Source organism: Balaenoptera physalus (genome assembly GCF_965194825.1).
Source record: "Balaenoptera physalus genome assembly, chromosome: 16".
In the NCBI taxonomy this organism is placed as follows: domain Eukaryota; kingdom Metazoa; phylum Chordata; class Mammalia; order Artiodactyla; family Balaenopteridae; genus Balaenoptera; species Balaenoptera physalus.
In genome coordinates, this window is record NC_138898.1 from 68,261,368 (window position 1) to 68,280,311 (window position 18,944).

An 18,944-nucleotide genomic window follows, 5' to 3' on the forward strand; every position below is an offset into this window, starting at 1 on the left:
GTTTCTTAGCTATCTTAACCCTCAGTTTCTTTGCTATAAAATGGGAATAATAAGAGGTCACAGGTTTACTGTGAGGGCCAGTCAAGTGTCTAGCACATGTGGGGAGGCACATGGGCTCAGCTTCATATTTTAGCTGCTGCTGGTGTTATTGTTTGCATAACTTGCTCACACGTGCACACGCACGTGTGCGCACCCACACACACACACACACATGCACGCAGCAGGTTTGCAGCAGGTTTGGGGCTAGATCTTCGGGGTTATACACATAAGTAAGTTCTGCTTCTCGGAAGGACGTATTTGGATGGAGGTTACACCTATGCTAACCAGTAACCTGCGGGCAGTGTGGAGGTGAGAACAGAGTTTTGTAGGTGCAGAGGAGGAGAAGCATGTCTGGTGAGCGCACGGCTGTAAAACAGAGGGGAGACGGAAAGCAGGAGTCCTTTGAATGCTAGCTTGTGGGCGAACTGCATTCTCAGCCAAGGCAACAGCAGAGAGCAGCCCTTCCAGGCGGTGGTGGAATGTGCAGCTGGGCTTGAATGCTGATTCTTGGTTCTGGGCATGAACACGCAGTACCCACTGCATTCCAGCAGGTAGGCACCTCCCGCTCTGAGACCGTGATGGGGTAGGGGCTGCCCCAGGTCACCAGGGATCAGAGCCCCAGATCTGGTGGGAAATGACAGAGTCATTAATTCTGCCACCGACTCACCACAAGGTTGCCACTAGAGACCTCCTGAGAGCAGGTCAGATGCAGCCCCTCCAGGACAGGTAGCCAGGGCTTCTGGGGGGCTTCAAATTAATCAGCTCTACCCTGGTACTTGAGACTCATTGGAATTGTGATTTAGGCCCATTTACTGGCGTGAGATCACAACGGGGTGCTGGGTGATTATGGTCACCCAAGCTTGCAGCCGAAGACTATTAACTAAATTCCCATCACTTCCAGTTTTACTTGTGCCTGTCCCCAGCTGTCCCTGACAGCACCCCACAGTCGGGGAAAGGCCAGAGCAGCACCCAGGAAACGTGTTCTCATCATCATGGACTTGGTGAGGGCTTGCCTGCATCTTTGTCCCCCACTCCTCTGTTCTCTGCCTGTGTCTGTGATTGGTGAGTGAAAGGGCCCCTCGACGCACCAGCTAGAGGGACCTTTGTGAAACATAAGTCTGATCATGGCACATTCTCCTGCTTGAAAAGCCTGGTGTCTTCCCAAGTCCTTATAATGAGATCTGGAGTCCTTCCCTCTAGGTGGACAGCAGGCCCAGCCCCATCAGACCCCTGCCTTCCTCCGCTGTTGCACCTCGGACCCTGTGTCCACATCACAGCCCCACCGGCCTCTTTCTGCTGCCTACATCGGCTCATTTCTGCCTCGGGAACTTTGCTGTTCTGTTCCCGCTGCCTGGTGCCTCTCACCCAGAATCTTCTTGTGTCGGCTCCTTCCTAACATGAGGCCCAAATGCCACCTCCTCGGAAATGCCTTCCCTGATACTCATCTGTCATTCCCCACCTCTCTCCTGCTCTGTCTTCCTTTAAAGGACTCAGCCCGATATCACATCATATTTTACAACCATTTGTTGCTCTGTTATCTCTCTGACTATAGAATGTAAGCTCCATGGATCTATTTTGTTCATTACCCAGCACCCAGAACACTAGGTATTGCTTAGAAGGTGCTCACATATCGGAGGGATGAATGAATGAATAAGAAGTAGTAGTAACAATAGATAGAATAGTAGTAGTAATAATAATAATAACAATCAATAGGTACTACTCTTCAAGTGCATGCCATGTTCCTGTCACCAGACTAAGCACTTCACCTACATTTTCTCATCTGATCTTCACGACAAGCCTACTGAGGTTGGTGCTATTTCCTCCCATTTTACAGATGAGGAAACTGAGGCTTGGAGATGTTAGAAGTAACTCGCCTAAGATCACCCAGGTTGTAAGGGGTGATGCTGAGATTCAGTTCTGTTCTTAACCCCTGCTCTGTGTTGATCTGGAATAGTGAAGACAGGGGGCCATGCCCTCTGTGCTCCTTCCCTGGCTGAAGGGCTCAGGGAGGCTTATTGCTGTCGACAGAATCACAGCTGGCTCCATCAAAGACAGTGAAGTTGGTGAGACTCTGTCTGAAAGTTAAAGTGGTTTTCAAGTGGAAAAATACTGCCTGCAGCCACCACCATCAAACCCCAGCCCCCTTGGAATGGTGGTGATGGGGCTGTGTGTCTGACCCAAGACACACGAAGGACCCTGAGACAGGTCAGAAGACAGGGTTCCAGAGTTTTCTTGCTTTACTTCATTAAGAAGGTGAGCTGTGTTTGATTTGGAAGTCCCAAGCGGCTAAGCGGCTTGAGCCATTTACATCTTTTCAAATTGGAGCTTTTTTTTCCAAAGGGAAAATCTGAAACTCCACTTGAATCTCATTGCTGAATACAAAGGACGCTGATATGGGCTTTCAAAGACTCTAGAATGTCAAGTGAGAAACTGGCTGTCAGGGAAAGGCAGCACTGCGTGCTTGTGTGTGTGTGTCTGTGCGTGTGAGCGCACACACGCGGGTACACAGGCCTGGACCATGCTGTCCGTGGCCTCTTTCTTGACGCTCTGCACCCTTCTTCTGTGATGTGAAGGGGACGGCCCAGCCAGATTCCTTTGTGTCTTTCTGAGTGATTGTGACTGCCACTGGCCTTCGGAGTTTAAGCTCCTGACAGATATTAAAGAACAATTCACTTATTTCGGCTAAATAGAAAAGCATATGGAAAAAGCAAACTGCATTAACATCTGCCGCCTGGGCTCCATCTGCTCCCGTTGGCTTGGCTTCGCCTGCAGACGTGCCAGTCTGTCAGTTCTCCACGGCCGCTCCTTTTTCCTTCCAAGCCAGGGCAGGATGTGCCCATTCATTTCAATCCACTCACGCAGGACCGGGCATGTCCTAGGTGTTTTGGAAATGTGGGGAAATGCATGAAAGGCAACAAGTGGGGAGGCAGTGGGCTCTGGAGTTCATACTCTGGATCAGCTGCTTACTAGCAAGCCTTAGGCAGGTGACATGCCATTTTTGTGCCTCAGTTTCCTTGCCTGTGAAATGGGCTTAGCAATAGTGGTAGCTACATATAAGGATCATTGTGAGGATGAAATGATATAATGTATCTAAATGCCTTGCAATGGACGGGGCGGGTGGGCATAGAGTAAGTGTGCAGTAAATACTAATTCTTGCTTTCAGTAAGAATGTTCATTCCCCGCCCCCCACCTGTGTTACTCATCCTCTTTTCTACAGCTTTACAACTTGTCTTAAAAATGGTCACCTATAGCAAAGTCTTTTAGCCCCCGGAAGTCCCCATTTTCACATTGACACCTTTAAGGACACAACCCCTTCTCCCCAACCATCGTCCAAAACATACTGGCGTCTGGGCAGGACTGACCGTGATTCACAACAGGACCTGAGGCTGGAGGGGGCTGAGTTGGGGGTTTGCACCTCTGGCTACACGTTGGGATCACCTAGGGAGCTTTGAGAAGTTTCAATCCCCAGGCTCCAGCCCAGACTAACTCAGTCGTATCTCCCAGGTTGCAGCGTGGGCATCAGTATTTTTAAAAGCTTCCAGGTGATTCCAGTGGGCAGCAAAGACGAGAACCAGTGGGCTAAACGCTGCCCATTCTCAGTGCATCATGTTATCTGAGGGAAGAAGAATTGCGAACAAAAATTAAGGGGAGACAGCGGGTGGGGAATGCTAATAAAATATTGAATGAAACAAGCAGATTGCAAAGGGGATATTTACAGCCAGCCTGGTGCCATTTTGTCAAACTTATAAACACAAAAAACAATATTATATGCTGTATGTGGAAACATACAAATTTACTAAAGATATAGACACACAGATGTGAAGGGTAGAAGTCACCTCTGGGTTGTTGATAAAGGGGATTAAGTGATGAGAGGTGTTTCAACTATATCTAAAGTTTTCTTCCTTTAAAGAGTTGAAAAAAGCATGGCAAGACTGGTACATGGGGGTGTTATATTATTTTTCTGTACTTTCAGTATGTTTTGAAATCTTTCATAATTAAGTGATGATTATATTAGAAATTTCTATATTTGATAAACATTTGTATTAAGAAAATATTTAGATCCATTTTAGAAAATGATTAAAAAAACATAATTTTACCACCTCACTTCTTCAGAAGTTTAACAACTTTTTAAATGTCCCAGGCCAGGGCCAGCCTTTTGATTGAGGAATGATGCAGGACAGTGGGGTGAGAGAGAAGGAAGAGATGGACAGACAGAGGGACAGAGAGAGGGCAGAGACCCACAGGTGGGGACAGGTTGACCCCCTGGGGGTGTGAATGAAGTCAAGATCCTTATCATGCGAGGCCATCCCAGTGAAGGTGGGGTGCCCTCCACCTGACTTCTTCCGGGACTTGGAATTGTCCTGTTATTGCTGACGTGGACCTCAAGCCTTGGCTACAAGCGGTAATTAATATAGGAAGGGGAAAGTGGGGGAGGCCCAGCCCGACCCTCATGAGCTTCTTTGGCCATCCTGATGGAGCCATCAGTGGCCTGGAGGTGGATGAAATCAGACAGTGCTGAGCAGCTGACCTCCTCGGGTCATTCTCCGCACAGAGAGTGAGCCCAGGGTGGATCTGAAGTTGCAGGCATGGCTGCCCCCAGAGAAACTGCCAGCCCTTCTTCTAGGTGTTCCACTCCCAACAAGAAGAGCTCATTCCCAGTCTGTGGCTTGAATGGGGCTGTTTTGGGAAGTGGCCCTGAGCTGAGGCTCCAGAGTCAGGCACTGTGGTTTAAATCCCCAATCTGTGTGGCCTTGAGCAAGTGTCTTTACCTCTCTGAGCCTCTGTTTACTCATTTGTCAAAAAGGATATCCTACGACTAATAGGAGTGTTATTTACAGCTATGATTAATGTTTTAGGCACGGTCCTACGTGCTTTCCCAGCAATGACTTGTTACATCCTCCTAGTAATTTTTTGAGCTGGTTACAGCTGGGAAACCTGCCCCAAATCGCAGAGCTTTGAAATGTCACAGGGACCCAGGTAGTCCACTGCAGTGCTCATGGCCCTGGCCGCTAGCAACACTGCCTCTCTGTAAAGCTGGTGGGAGCATTCAACAGGAGACCACGTGGAAAATGCTGCCCTAGCAGCAGGGGCTGCATCATAAAATCATGAACACCTGGTGTCAGCTAGGATTCTCCTAGTCTCAGCTACAGGCATGTGGATACAACAGATAGTATTCTGTTCTCTTCCCGAGGTCCAGCCAGGAGGGGAAAGTTCACAGGTAGACTTGGTCCAAGTTCGGACACTTCTGAGGCTATTGAGAGATGAGGCTGGGAAGTTAAGAGCACAAGGTTTGGAATCAGACCGGCCTGGGTTTGATCCCAGCCTTGCCCCTTCCTACCTGTGTGATGCTGGGTGAGTCACATGACCTCCTCTCTGGGCCTCAGTTTACTCTTAGGTCAAGTGAGGAATGATAACATCCGTATGGCAAAGATCAAGGTGAAGGTTAACCGAGGGAATTTTGCAAAGTGTTAGGTAAGGTGCAGGCGCTCTCCCGTGTAGCGAGTGCCAGATGGGGTGGGATGAAGCAGACCTACAGAACGGCAGGAGGTGGGATGGAGCAGGAAGCTGGGGAAGTGGGCAGGGCCTGCTTTACTGGGGGAGCTGCGATGACTCGGGCATTTGGCCTGTATGTAGTAGTCAGCGTGGGAGTCCCTGTCTTGCTGTCTTAAACTTTTCTTAAGTGAAAAATCCTGATGGTATTCACCGCCTGAGGAAAAGGAAAGTGACCCACCCTGGGGCAGTCAGGCAGCCAGGAGACCCGAGGAGACCCTAGAGGGCTCCCCGGAAGCTGAGGACTCAGAAGGACTACTTAGAGACGTGTCCCGTCCAGAGAGAAGGCAGCCTGTCTTCAGAACCTCGGTACAGCTAGTCGCTTGCACTCTGTAAAGTTCACAGCAAGAGCCATCTAGTGGCCTGAACTACTGTGGTCCATTGGGTCTCCCAGAACCACCTTCTGCTGGGTCTGTTTCATGGGTCGTTTGAGGATAAAGGGGAGCTCCTTTGTCTGACTCCAGCCAGACTTGAGAAGTCAGGGCACGTCTGCCAGGAAGGATCCACTGAACAGCCCCTTGAATAAGGAACTTGTCCAACAGCAAACCGTCTCCCCAGCCCAGATGGCACATGTTCTGGGGGAGGAGTGTCACTCTCCATAACAGGAGGGGCAAGAGGAGGCAGAAACAGCCCTTTTACCTGTTGCCTGGGCACCCAGCCTCTCTCCAGTTCCTCTTCTCGCTTTCCCAACTCTCTGGGGCCAGACAGACCTGGCTCTTCAACCAGCTTAGAGAACCTCTTCCAGCCTCAGTTCCCTCATCTTTAAAATGGGTGGATAAAAACATGTAAGAGATGCTCAGCATTGCATCCGCAACACGTCCCGTCTATTTTTGTCTGTTTATTGAGTTGTTGGTAGGTTGGTTGTCTATCTTGTTCTACTGGAATGTAAGTATCACAGGTGCAGGTGTCTCTGTATCTTAGTGATAGACTTAGCCCTGCTGCCAAGGATGGTGGCTGGCACCTACTTGGCATTCAGTAAATACGCATGAATTGGCGCACCACGGAAAGTTACTCTAGCAGTTTGGATGAAATGATGTTGATAACAGCTGCCTTCCATTGTCTGTGCTCTGAACTGTGCTTTTGCACAAAGTCGATGTATCTTCTCATCAACCCTGTGAGGTTTAGATATCATTATACCCGTTTTACACAGGAAGGAACCAAGGCTCAGAGAGGTTAGCTAACTCTCCCAAGGTCACACAGCTAGGAAGGGGCAGAGCCAGGTTTCAAATCCAGAAGAGTGACCCCAGAGCATGCCCTTGTAACCCGCCAGCATGTCACAGTGGCCGTGATGGCCTGTTGCCCCCTCTGACTCAGCACAGTTTGAGAGATGAACAGCAGACACATCCCATCTGAAGGGAGTGACCAGAACTCTCCTTTCGGGGGGGAGAGCAGGGTGAACAAAAGTTAATTGTGAGGAGGTTTTCCATCCTGAAGCTTGACAGAGAATGTCAGGGGGTCGTGGGCCGTGTGGCGGTGGATGGCATGTCCCATCCCACAAGCCGCAGCCCCCTCAGGCCAAGAGGCAGAAGCTGTTTTCCACAGCTGTTGAGGTGGGCACCACTGTCACCTCCATCCCCATGGCCCTCGACGGAGATGGCTGTTCTCCATGTCACGCCAAACCCACACGTAAACAGGAAGTACCGGCGGGGCTCCTAAAGTTGGCAGGGGGTAGGCCCGCAAAAAGGCAGCCTTCTTTGGGAACTTAGCCAGTGAAACCTTGCGTGGAGGCCCCGTCCCTGGTAGGGTGGGCCAAGGCAAACACACGCTCATAAAGGAGATTTAAAGGGTGACAGCAGCACACTCATCTGTACCCCTGCATAGTAAAGATGATTTATTGGCAGCTGCTGGGAAGCTCAGCTCTGAAATCCCGTGGATGGTAATATCAGGTGCCTTTCCCTTGATTCCTCTCCCCACCCCAAATGGCTCTGGCTTTCAGATGGTATAAATTAATTGGGTTTGTATGTATGTATTTGTGCATATATGTTTATTTATTTACAGGCATCTTTCCTTATTTATATCGCTGCCTCCGTGAGCATTTACATTTCTTTAGAGACTCTGCAGTAATGAGCTTACAAGTGGGTCATTCATTACCCACTTGTGGCAGGGTGTGTGGGGAGCAGGGGACCCGGCAGATGCAAAGGATGAGTTTGATTCATCAGCAGGAGGCCTGTTTGTCTCCTCAAGTGCCCCTTCCCCAGAGGACCTGGATGAGAGAACATCAAGCAGGAGATGCCAGAACAAGGAGGGCTTCCAGGGACCTGGGGCAAGAGAAACACGGACCGTGTGCAGGGAAATAAAACCACAACAGATAGCACACTGAGGCCGGCGGGTACAAAGCTGGAGTTAGTCTCAAGTAACGGAGACAAGGCAGTGGCGCAAGAGGACTTTACACCAAGGACTCAAGTTGTTCAAGTAACCCTCTGCCTGCTGACCCTCTCTCTCCCCTTAAAAATTTCAGCCCACTTAGTGATTGCTCTCTTCCAGGGTCTTTGGTGGAGGTGATGTCACCCACTAGGGGTCATTTTGGGTACACGTCGGACGCTCCTCCAAGCCTGGATGTTAACAGCCTGAGGGAGTAGAGTGTAGCTTTTATAGCCATGCTGTGTGATTTGGAGCATGTTACTTGACCTCTCTGTGCCTCCATGCATTCATTCACCTGTAAAATGTGGATACTAATAGTACCTACCCAAAAGAGTTGTTCTGGGATTCTTTTTCAGCTGTATTGAGGTATGATTGACAAATAAAATTGTAAGATATTTAAAGTGTGCAATGTAAGGAACTCAGTGGGAACCCCACTGAGTTCATTAACAAACTGTTCTGGGATTTTTAAAGATAATCTGTGTCAAGTGTTAGCGCAGTTCTCGGAATAAACGTTCTATAAGTGTTAGCTACGCTCGTTGTTGTTACCGAGTTTGGTTTTGCTGGGCTCGCCTGCCCGTGATGCCCTTGTCTGCCTCATGAACATGCTTTTTCTTCTCAAAACTGGGCAGGAAAACTGCTTTCTCTGTGAAAGCCTCCTCTACTCTCCCTGGACCCCGGAGCACGTTACGTTCCAACTCTTGATGAAACCCTTGGCACTCATTCATCGCCCCCCTGCCCGCCTTCACTCCCGTCCTGTATTGAAATAATGTATGTCCACGCCCACTCCCCTGTCCTGTGTCTGAACTCCACCAACAGCAGGAAGAGTGTCTTAATTCACTTTCCTATCCTTTGCCTACACCATGCCTGGCAGGGAGTAGCCACCCAATTAAAGTATGTGGAGTGAATAAACCAGTGCTTCTCAACCCTATCGGACCCAACCCCTCTTCCTGCAATAAATCTTTTAAAATGTTCCTTTTGTCTATCATGAAATGAAATCCATACTTGTTATAACCTACTTAACACTCACAACTCTGAAACATATCAATATACTGCCCTGATAAGAATATAACGAATATATAAAAGTAATTTAAAATAAAAACGATGTGTATCTCATTCTGTAAATGATCAAGCACAACACCGCCAGACTAGCACTTCCCAAACTGTAATGTGCAGATGAACCCCCTGGGGGTCTTGTTAAAATGCGGATGCAGTGGGTCCAGGTGGGGGCCTGAGATCCTGCATTTCTAACAAACTCCCAGGGCCTGATGCTGGCGGCTGATGGGCCTCACTTTGAGTGTCGAGGGCCTGGAGGACACATGGAAAGGTTCAATGCTGGATGTTGAATCACCAAGAATTATAGTTACAAGAATTATAGTTACACACAGCTTGCGTGGCTGTTGATGATGGGATTTTTTTGAAATCGTTCTAAAATTCTGAATGATGTAGGATCTCCCCTTGAGTTAAAGGTAGTTACTTTCCTAGAAAATTCAGTTACATTAAAAGCATTCAAAAGTGCTCTGTCATATGTAAATTTGTATTAGGTTCCTGACCTGCAAAATTAAAAATGAGTTGTTCACCCACATGACGCGTAGAGACATTCACAAGTCCTGCAGGGTGTGGGACACTTCCTTACTGCTTTGGGAACATGCGTTGCCAGGGATCTGGTGTCCCGCCACCACTCTCTGCCAGGAGCAACCCCCAGTCATTGTGGCAACCAAAATGGCACCACATGTTTTCAGAACACCCTGTGGGGGGCGGTCCCACTTCCATGGAAGACCCTGGAATTAAAGGATTCATTAAGGGCTCTGAGGTCTTTGAGGCAAGGCTCTGAAGTTGAGTTACTTGAAGATCCTGGGTCATTGGTTTCGAGCAGGCTCATGGCACGCGGGTGGGTAAGGGGACCTGGGCCAGGCTGGACGAGAGCTGTGATGATCTGTAGAGCAGATGCTCCTTCTCGATACTATGGGCCACCGCTCAGCCCCAGACGATTGTCACATGCAGGAATCCAAGCCCAGTGCTATCAGGTCCCCTGATGCTTCAAGACAGCGTGGAAATCCAGATTTTTAGATGGAATCTCTAGATTTTGAAATGTTGGGTGGGACTAAAAACCAAGCAAATGAAAACACTGTATGAAACAAACCAACATCTGTGCCCTTGGATGACCTCTTATGACCTCTGGTTTAAGTTAGGGATGTGCCAGCAGGTTGGGGACTAGCCACTGCCCAAATGAACGTGCCCCTCCTCGGGGTCACCCCGTTTCCAGCTGGAGACTCTAACCCTCCTCCCCCTTTCCGCCATGCACATGCTGCTTCTCCTGACCTCCTCCAGCCCCCTCCCCCTCCCCCCTCCCGCACACCTTTCCTTGGTTAACTTGGGCCCTTTCTCCAGCCATCTCCTTTCTTCCTGGCTTAGCTGTCCTGATCTGGGCATTTTGGTCAGCAGGGGCTGTTGTTTCTGGATAGGAACAGGGTTTGAGCTGCTGAGGCTGCCAGCACCAGCCTCCAGAGCACTTGCCCCCGGCTCCGTGGTTCTCAACCAGGGTGATTTTTGGCCCCCGGGGGACATCTGGCAATGTCGAGAGACATTTCTGGTTTTCACAAGGGTGTTACTATCATCTAATAGGTAGCGATCACAGGTGCTGCTAAACATCCTACAATGCTTGGGACGGCCTTCACAATTAAGCGTGATCTGTCCCCAAATGTCCATAATATCATAGTTAAGAAAGTCCGTCTTAGAGGAATCCAGAAGGCTTTGTTATTGAAGCAAGACTGGCTTGTTCATTGTGACTGTCACTGTCACATCCTCCTGGTGGGCTGGAAGGACAGCATGGGTCAAGTCTGGACTCCTGTGCTGAGGCCCCAAAGACGCGGCATTATGGGGTTGAGGTCCGGGCCATGTGGCCTTGGGCAGTGTCAGAGATAAACAAGGCCGTAAGGACAGATTTTAATCGGCAAAGTACTATTGCACTAGGGGGAAGGGTCCAGTGTGAACTGAACTCCATTGTGATTTGTACAGCGTGACTGGGTCTTTTAAAGGGAGCATGAGGGAATAGTGCGGGGGTGAGCAGGGGCTCAGTAGGGTCAGGGAAGTGAAAAATGACAAAAAGCAGAAAGGGGGGGCTCTGTCCCCAGGAAACTCATCTGGGTTTGCTGACTGGCGCTTCTCCAAGTTAGTCCTCTTCCCGCCCACAAAGGCTGGGACAGATGTTGGGGCCCTGTCTTCAGGGGTTGGCTGGAGCAAACTAGATTCTACCAGCAGCCTTGAGTTTTCTCAGGCAGGCGCTATACGGGGGGCTCATGTCATTCAAGAGTTGTGTCCATGAAATGTCAGAAACTATGTTAGTGTTTGCTCAGGTCTTTACGGGCCAAGGTTGAGACCTGGTTGAGGAAGGGCTCGGAGGGGCTTGGCTAGAGTTCGGTCAAAGGGGAAATCTTTGCCAGCAGGTCACTCTCCCCCCAAGAGGGTGGCCCAGGGCTTCAGGGTCCTGCATCTCTCTCTATAAAAGTATTTATCAGCACCCCATTTCCAGTTGACCTAGATTTCTATCCGTGTGTGTGTATTTATTGTGTGTGAGAGTAAAATATAAATCCACAGGCTTGACGTATAGGGAAAGACCCAACATAAAAAGGTCCTCAACTTTTTATTTCCTCAATGAGTAGATATTTCGGATGACAAGTATTTCAGCAATTCTCAGACTTGGTGGTCTCCATGGACCCCCTTATATTTTCAAACATTATTTCAGACCCCCAAAGAGCTTTTGTTTATGTAGGTTATATCTATCAATTATTTGCTATATATTGAAATTTAAACTAGGGCATTCTTAAAATGGTTATTTATTGATTTACTTAAAGTAACCATAACCCGTTACCTATCTATATAAGTAAAAATTTTTATGAAAAATGCATATGTTTTGTACAACAAAAACAAATTTCATGAAAAGAGGCATTGTTTTACATTTTTGCAAGTCTTTGTAATATCTGGCTTAATAGAAGACAGCTGGATTCTCACATTTGCTTCTGCTTTCAATCTGTTGCGATTTCACACATCATGGAGCCTCTACAAACTCCACTGTGTGCTTGTGTGAGAGGATGAGTGAGAAAAAGGAAAATAACATCTTCAAATTATGATGGAAATAGTGACCTTGAAGATCCCCTGAAAGGGTCCCCCAGGTGTCCCCAGAGCACACTTTGAGAACCACCTCATTAGATCATCACAGTAAGCATTAATTCCAATTAAATCAATTGTAGCTAACATTTATTAAGTTCCAGGCTTTATGCTAAGTGCTTTACACATATTAACTCTTTGAGCTGTTGTAAAAGCCCCGTTAGGTAGGTACTAGTTATTATGCCCATTTTACAGAGAGGGAGACTGAGGCTTTCAAAGTTAGGTACTGTGCCCCAGGTCACGAAGTGAGCAAGTGGCAGAGGCCGGGTGGATCTGAACACACTTCACCTCCCGACCCTGCCTTTCCAAATGATTTAGGTCTGCTCATCAAATGATGGGGTGCCAGCTAAAAATGTCGATTGAGTGCTGAGTACATATCAAGCCTCATGCTAATTGTTCTGTTGTTAACTGGAATTAAATATGTGTCCCCTATTATTTAATCTCTCCTGCACCTTTGCAAAATAGGTCTTCCTACCCCCTTTTTTTTTTGTAGATGAGAAAACTGAGGCTGTGAGAGGCTAAGCTTCTTTCTCTGTATATCAGGGTTAAGGGGCAGAGGCTGGATTCCAAGCCAGCTCTATCCATCCAGCTCCCTCCCTCCTCACCCCATGCTGGGCGTCCCGTTAATATGACTAAGTTTGCTAAATTACACCAGGCTTATTATTGAGGGTTCTGTTAAAGCCTGGCCTGCCCGTGCCCAGCAGAGCCCACGGGTTTCTAAGCTCTGGCCAGCCCTGCCACTTTTTGTGCATGCAAATGAGCCGGGCGGGGGGGCGGGCGAGGGGCCTCTGTGAGGTCTATTTGCATTGGCAGCCCAGTAATTGCATGTCCTAATTGGGTGCAGCCATGCACACTGTGCCTCCTCCATTCCACTGCCCTGGCACAGAAGTCCTTTTGGAAGCAGGTGTGGGCTTCTCCCCCATGTGCCCCTCTCAATGGCCTTGATCACCTTGGTGATTGGAATGAAGCCGCGGACACTGAGTTCAACAGCAAACAGCTACTCAGCTGGCAGTGCGTCCACATGGCACAAAAGAAAGCCGTAAACGGGTCGTTATGAGTGAGCAGGTGGGACAGGCGCCCTCACGCCTGCACAGCGCACCTGGCCGGGGCTCCCCTCTGACACCATCTCTATTCCTCATAGCTGCAGAGAGGCGGTGCAGTGTTGGCTGGTGTGGCCTCTGGACCCCAACTGCCTGGGTTTGAATCCCGGCTCCTCCACTTCCTAGATCTGGATTTAGTCACTTAACTTCTCTGAACCTTCATGATCCCATCCGAAAAACGGGGAGAATAACACAGCATCTCCTTCGTAGGGTCCTCATGGGGATCAAACGAACTAGTCTCTGCAGAGGGCTTGGGAACAGAGCCTGGGGCAGCGCCAGCACTGTATGCATATTTTCTAATAGATGCATGTTTCGTAAGCACCTTGCATGTGTCAATCACTGTGTTCTGTGCTTCATCTGTTCTCTCAGTTCCAGGGAGATAGATGCCGGCCTCAGCCCCTGGGATGGATGAGGACGTCAGGGTGCAGGGAGATGAAATGGTCTGTCCCAGGTCTAAGAGCTGCTGGAGAAAACGATCGCAGGATGAGGCAGGGAGAAGACGATGCACTTAGGAGCGTCCATCTGTCCCTCGGTCCCTGGTCTCTTAAAATCCATCAGTTATTTCTCAATGATCTGAAATGGCAGAACTTTGTTAATCGATTGTATTGATTAACGGTTAATTCAGAGACTGTTCAGCAGCACACACACAGGACCTGTCATTTTACAGATGAGAAAATCTGACGGTCGCTAAAGCAAGACAAGTACCCAGGTCTCCTCCTTTCTTGTTAGGTGTTCTTTCTACACAAAAATAAGAGCAAAGGTTTATCAATGAGTGGAGAGTTTGAAAACACAGCAACCCACCTCCACCCCTCGGAAACAGGACCTGGGTGCAGGGGAGGAGGTTGGGCCGATTCAGTTGATCAAGCGAGGAGAGATCCATCCTGAAGTCTGAACGTTAGAGAACCAGGAAGGACAGAGCAGACCCAGGCGTCTCTGAAACAGCAGCCTGGGTCATGTAACCTGCCTCTCGAAGCCATCTTGTGCTTGGCTTATTTCTACCTGATTGAAATTGACTCTAAACATGCCCAAGGTTGAATGGGAATAGAGGACATTATTGCATTTAATTATTTCTCCAGAATAAAAATGGATTCTAGCAGCAGCTTAGGGATAAGGCAACAGCAGAGCAATTAGAGTTTTGGAGCTCGCATGCAAACATTTGAATGTGCAATCATTGCAATAAGTACATTAAAATAAAATAAGTCAAAGGGTTGCATTTGCATAAATAACCCAAGGTGAGAGTGTTGGATTGCTTAAGAATAAAGGGGACACAGCTAGCGATCATAATGAAGAAATACTAACTGATCTGTCCTCCAGGTGGAGACCATCAGGGGTGAGATGGTGGAGGCCCAGTGTTGATTAGTAGGGAAACTTCTTTGCTCATTCTTTCTCCTGCTTTGGGTGTGGTGGGCACATTCTGGAAGTTTTGACATACATTCATCCTCACCAAATACCCATGACATAAATATTATTTTCACATCCCCATTTTCCACATGAGGAAACTGAGGCATGCAGAATTTGAATCATGTCATTTCTAGCATCACATTCATTCCTTGGTCAGGTTATTTAACCTCCCTGTGCCTTACTTTCCTCCCCTTCATTAGGACTCATGCTGTTGCTTCACTGGGTATTCGAGAGGATTAGAGACACAAGGTGTGTGAAGGGCCAGAGTATGAGGGGACACGGGTGCTGAGGATATGATGGTCATCTTGCATGTATTTGCCTGGAAACCTCCCAAGGTTGGTTTTTATAGGGAAGGGAACCTGGGTTTGGATGTCTGGATCTTGATTCTCCAGGGGAAGAAGAGAAAAGCTGAGACCCATTTGCCTCTTGGCGAGCAGGTGAAGAGTTAGAGGGAAGGCAAGGTGATATCTCATGCCCATCGAGGGATGGATGGATAAAGAAAATGTGACATATACGTACAATGGAATATTATTCAGTCTTGAAAAAGAAGGAAATCCTGCCGTATGTGATGCCATGGATGAACCCGGAGGGTGTGATGCTGAGTGAAATAAGCCAGACAGACTAAGACAAATGCTGTTTGATCCATTTACATGAGAATCTAAAATAGCCAAACTCAGAAATTCGGAGAGTAGAATGGTGGTTGCCAGGGGCTGGGGGAGGGGAGGTGAGGAATTGCTAATCAACAGGCATAAAGTCTCAGTTATGCAGGATGAATACATTCTAGAGATATGCTGTACTACCTTGTGTCTGTAGGTAGCAATACTGTATTGTGCACTTAAAACGTTTGTTAAGAGGGTAGAGCTCATGTTAAGTGTTCTTGCCGCGATAAAATAAAATGTACAAGAAAAGAAAGAAAACTGTGGAGGGAAGGTGTAGGAGAACTCATCAGCTATTGTAGGAAGCAACCCTGACACAGCGTGACAGATCATCCCAGGCCTCTGCGTGATGCCTGGTTCTCACTGACTATGGCTCAGTGGCTTTTCTGGAAGCTGTCGAATATCTGTGAGCTCTTCATTCCAGAAGACAAAATATTTCCCTTTTCTCTTACACTCGAATCTTTTGATTGGCAGCTGAGTAGCACCTGGGGCCAGGCGGAAGGCCAAGGGGCCACCGTGAGCTCACCATCCCCATCGCGGGGGTGTCTCTAAGTAGACAACGCTTATTAATCATGAGTCCTATTAGAATTGATGGTGGCGCCTGGTCCTGATATCACAAATTAACCAGAGGAAACAGCCGTTCTCTGACGGCCAAATTAGCTTCGTTGATTGCAGTGCTTCCTGTGGCTGGTGTTGCTTGGAGAACTTCTGCCAGAAGGTGGTAGAGAACGTGAGCTTTTGAAATTAGTGGTTTTACGGAGGTTTTCTGCTTGGGGGACAAACTGATGATCATCAGTTAATGATGAGGAAAGAGAACAACCCAGAAACAGTTCTGAGGATGTGTTTGATGATGAGAGAGGATGCAGATGGCTGTGAGGGCAGAGGCCTTTCTGCTCACTGTCTGCCTTCTTGTTAACTTCTAGAAAACGGGCTTAGGGACAGAATTTAAATTCTTGTTCTCAGGCAGGAGGAGTCATCTAACTGATTTTCCAACCGTTAGAGGCAAAAAATAATAATAAATTGGCTCCTGTATCTGAGGACAGCTAAGAGGAAGAAAGCAGATCAGGTTGGCTCCTGTATTAATCAGCATGAGCTAGACTATGCTGCAGTAACAAAGATCCCCAAACCTCAGTGACAGAAAGCAGCAGAGGTTTATTCTGCCCGTGGAGGGTTGGTGGAGTCTGTCCTCCACCCTGGCCTCACTCAGGAATGCAGGGCCTTCACCATCAGGAGTGTGGCTGGATGCTATGGGGGAAGGAGGGACATGGCAAACTGTGTCCTGGCCCGAGTCACTGGTCTTGGCCACAGCAGGTTGCTTGGCTGTGCCTCATTTGCAGGGGATGGGAAGTACAATTGTATCATGTGCCTAGAAGGAAGAGAACTGGAATATTTGTCAACAGCTTTATTGAATACCATCCCCCCCATCCAGCTCCATCCCAACCTAGGCTAATATGAGCAAAGAGAGAGATACCCCATCCATTCCCCCACAGAGAAGGGGGAGCTAAATGCTCCTCCCTTGACCTCTCAGCCAAACAGAAGAGGCACTAAACTATAGCAAGTTTTAGAATTAAACAGGTACGAGTTCACAGCCTCCCCTAAATGATGTCGGGCAAATCACTGAACATCCCCAAGTTCCCCTTGTCCCTCTTTTGTAAGATGGGGGAATGGTAATACCTGTCTTGAAAGTTATTTCTGAAGGTTAAACATGGAAGGGCTTAGCACAGTGCCTGGCACTTGATACGTGCCCTTGCCTGAGAGTGTTAAAGCAACAAGCCTTGGCTCCTCTTTCTGTAAAATAGTGAGGAGGGTACCCCTTATGGGACGATTGTTGGTGTCCAATAAGTAATACCTGTGAGTCATTTGCATATGGTGCCTGGCTGACAGCGAGTGCTCAGAAAATGCATCTGAGAGGCTGCTTGGGATTCTTCAAGGGCCTCTGGACAGAAAAAAGGGAAAAGAGGAATATCAGTGTGGTTTGTTTATAAGAACAGAGGAATGGCCCCTCACTGAGGGGGATTTCTTGCAAGATAACGTGGAGAGGTAAGAAAGACTGGAAACAGGTGTCAGAACCAGAAGTTCCCCTTCACAGACCGGCATGTAATATCAGCTCCTGTGTATGACCAGTAGCCACTCCAGGGCCCAGCACAGACTCCACTCTCCCTCGGCATCTCCTTGTTTCCTTCTTCCTACCCATGGCCTCCCAGCTCCTGCCACCTCAAGCTCCTGGTGCTTCGTGGCCCCTCCTTACTGTCCTCTCCCTCTCTGTGACGCCCTGCCACCTAATGGCCACCGGCCAGCCTTGACACGGCTATGTGGAGATGACATGCCTATCCCAGATCCGTTGAGCTGGGTGGGAGTGGATGGGAAGGGAGCCAGGCTGCCGTGCTTAAGGGGACAGAGTGATGCGGATCAGAAGGCTCTGCAGCTTCCTGGAAGTGGCTGGTGGAGCTGGTAGCCCAGGGCGTGGGGTCTGCGGTCTGTCTGGTTTGAATCCAAGCTTCACCACCAACCAGCTGAGTTACCTTGGATAAGTCACTGATGCCCAGTACCTGCAAAATGAGAACAAAAGTAACATCAACTTACAGAATGGCCACGAGGTATCTTAGTGTAGTCTTCATTTTTACGGCCTCTTGAAATTGGTGCTTGATGCCAGGGGAGATGGGACAAAGGCAAGAAGAGGGCAGACACGTTGCTGGGCCAAATGGGGACAAATGGGCCAATGGGGACATTGGAGACAAGGGCAATCAAACCAAGCCCAGGGGAACCTTCTAAATTCACAGTCCTTGGAGAGCTGGGGTCTGCACACTTTTTCTTAAAGGGCCAGCTAGAAATAGTTTAAGCTTTGCTGACCAGACAGTCTCTATGGCAGCCACTCACCTCTGCTGTTGTAGCAGGAAAGCAGCCATAGACAGTCCATAAATGAACAAGTGTGGCTGTGTTCAATAAAACTTTATTGACAAAAACAAATGGCGGGCAGGATTTGGTTCGGGGAGGGCAGTAGTTTGCAGACCTAATGAAGGAGGAGCCACGCTCAGTGTCGGCTGCATGTCAGCCGATCCTGGGCACCAGCACTACCTCCACTGCTCTCCACCATCATCCTCTTCCTTGAGAACCTTTAATCGGCACATTTAGGAAAACGAACGAGGAAGTCTGCCCTCAAAATTGCTACTCATTGCCAATGTGTTTCTAGAGCAATGGATGTAGATTTATGGAGTCAATTAGCATCCTCTGTGGCCTCTGTGTCCCCTCTGACTAGCTTCGGGACAGTGGATTCTCTTTCAGGTTAAGGCCTTGATAATGGGCTCTAAGCAGAAGCAATGTGTTTTGGAAGTGACGCAGGATGTTAGTTGACCAGTGCATTTGATCCGAGCTCAAAATGGCCAGGGCCCACCTCCCCATGGAGAAGCTGAGTTTGGGGTGCCTGCCTTCCCGGAAAGACTCATTTTCTCCAGAATGACTCTCGGCCTTTCTCTTGACACCCTGCCCCCCCCACCCCCGACCCCGTGACTTAATCAGTTCTGCTCCAGGTACAAACATCAAGAGTCAAAGCTCAGACATAAGACTGTCACAAGTTTTCATCCCCCTGGGACTCACTGCAGGATCCTTGCATAGGATTGTCCTATAAAGGGCATATTCCCCCCAAGATAGCCGGTGATGTCTCCCCCTCAGAATT

The 18,944-nt window shown here is 48.5% G+C and overlaps 1 protein-coding gene across 1 annotated transcript in view; it reads left to right on the plus strand.

Moving 5' to 3' along the window:
- The window catches only part of XYLT1 (xylosyltransferase 1), a 306,713-nt gene that overhangs the window by 146,268 nt on the left and 141,501 nt on the right, over positions 1-18,944 (plus strand). The gene's annotated exons all lie outside the window — the stretch shown is intronic.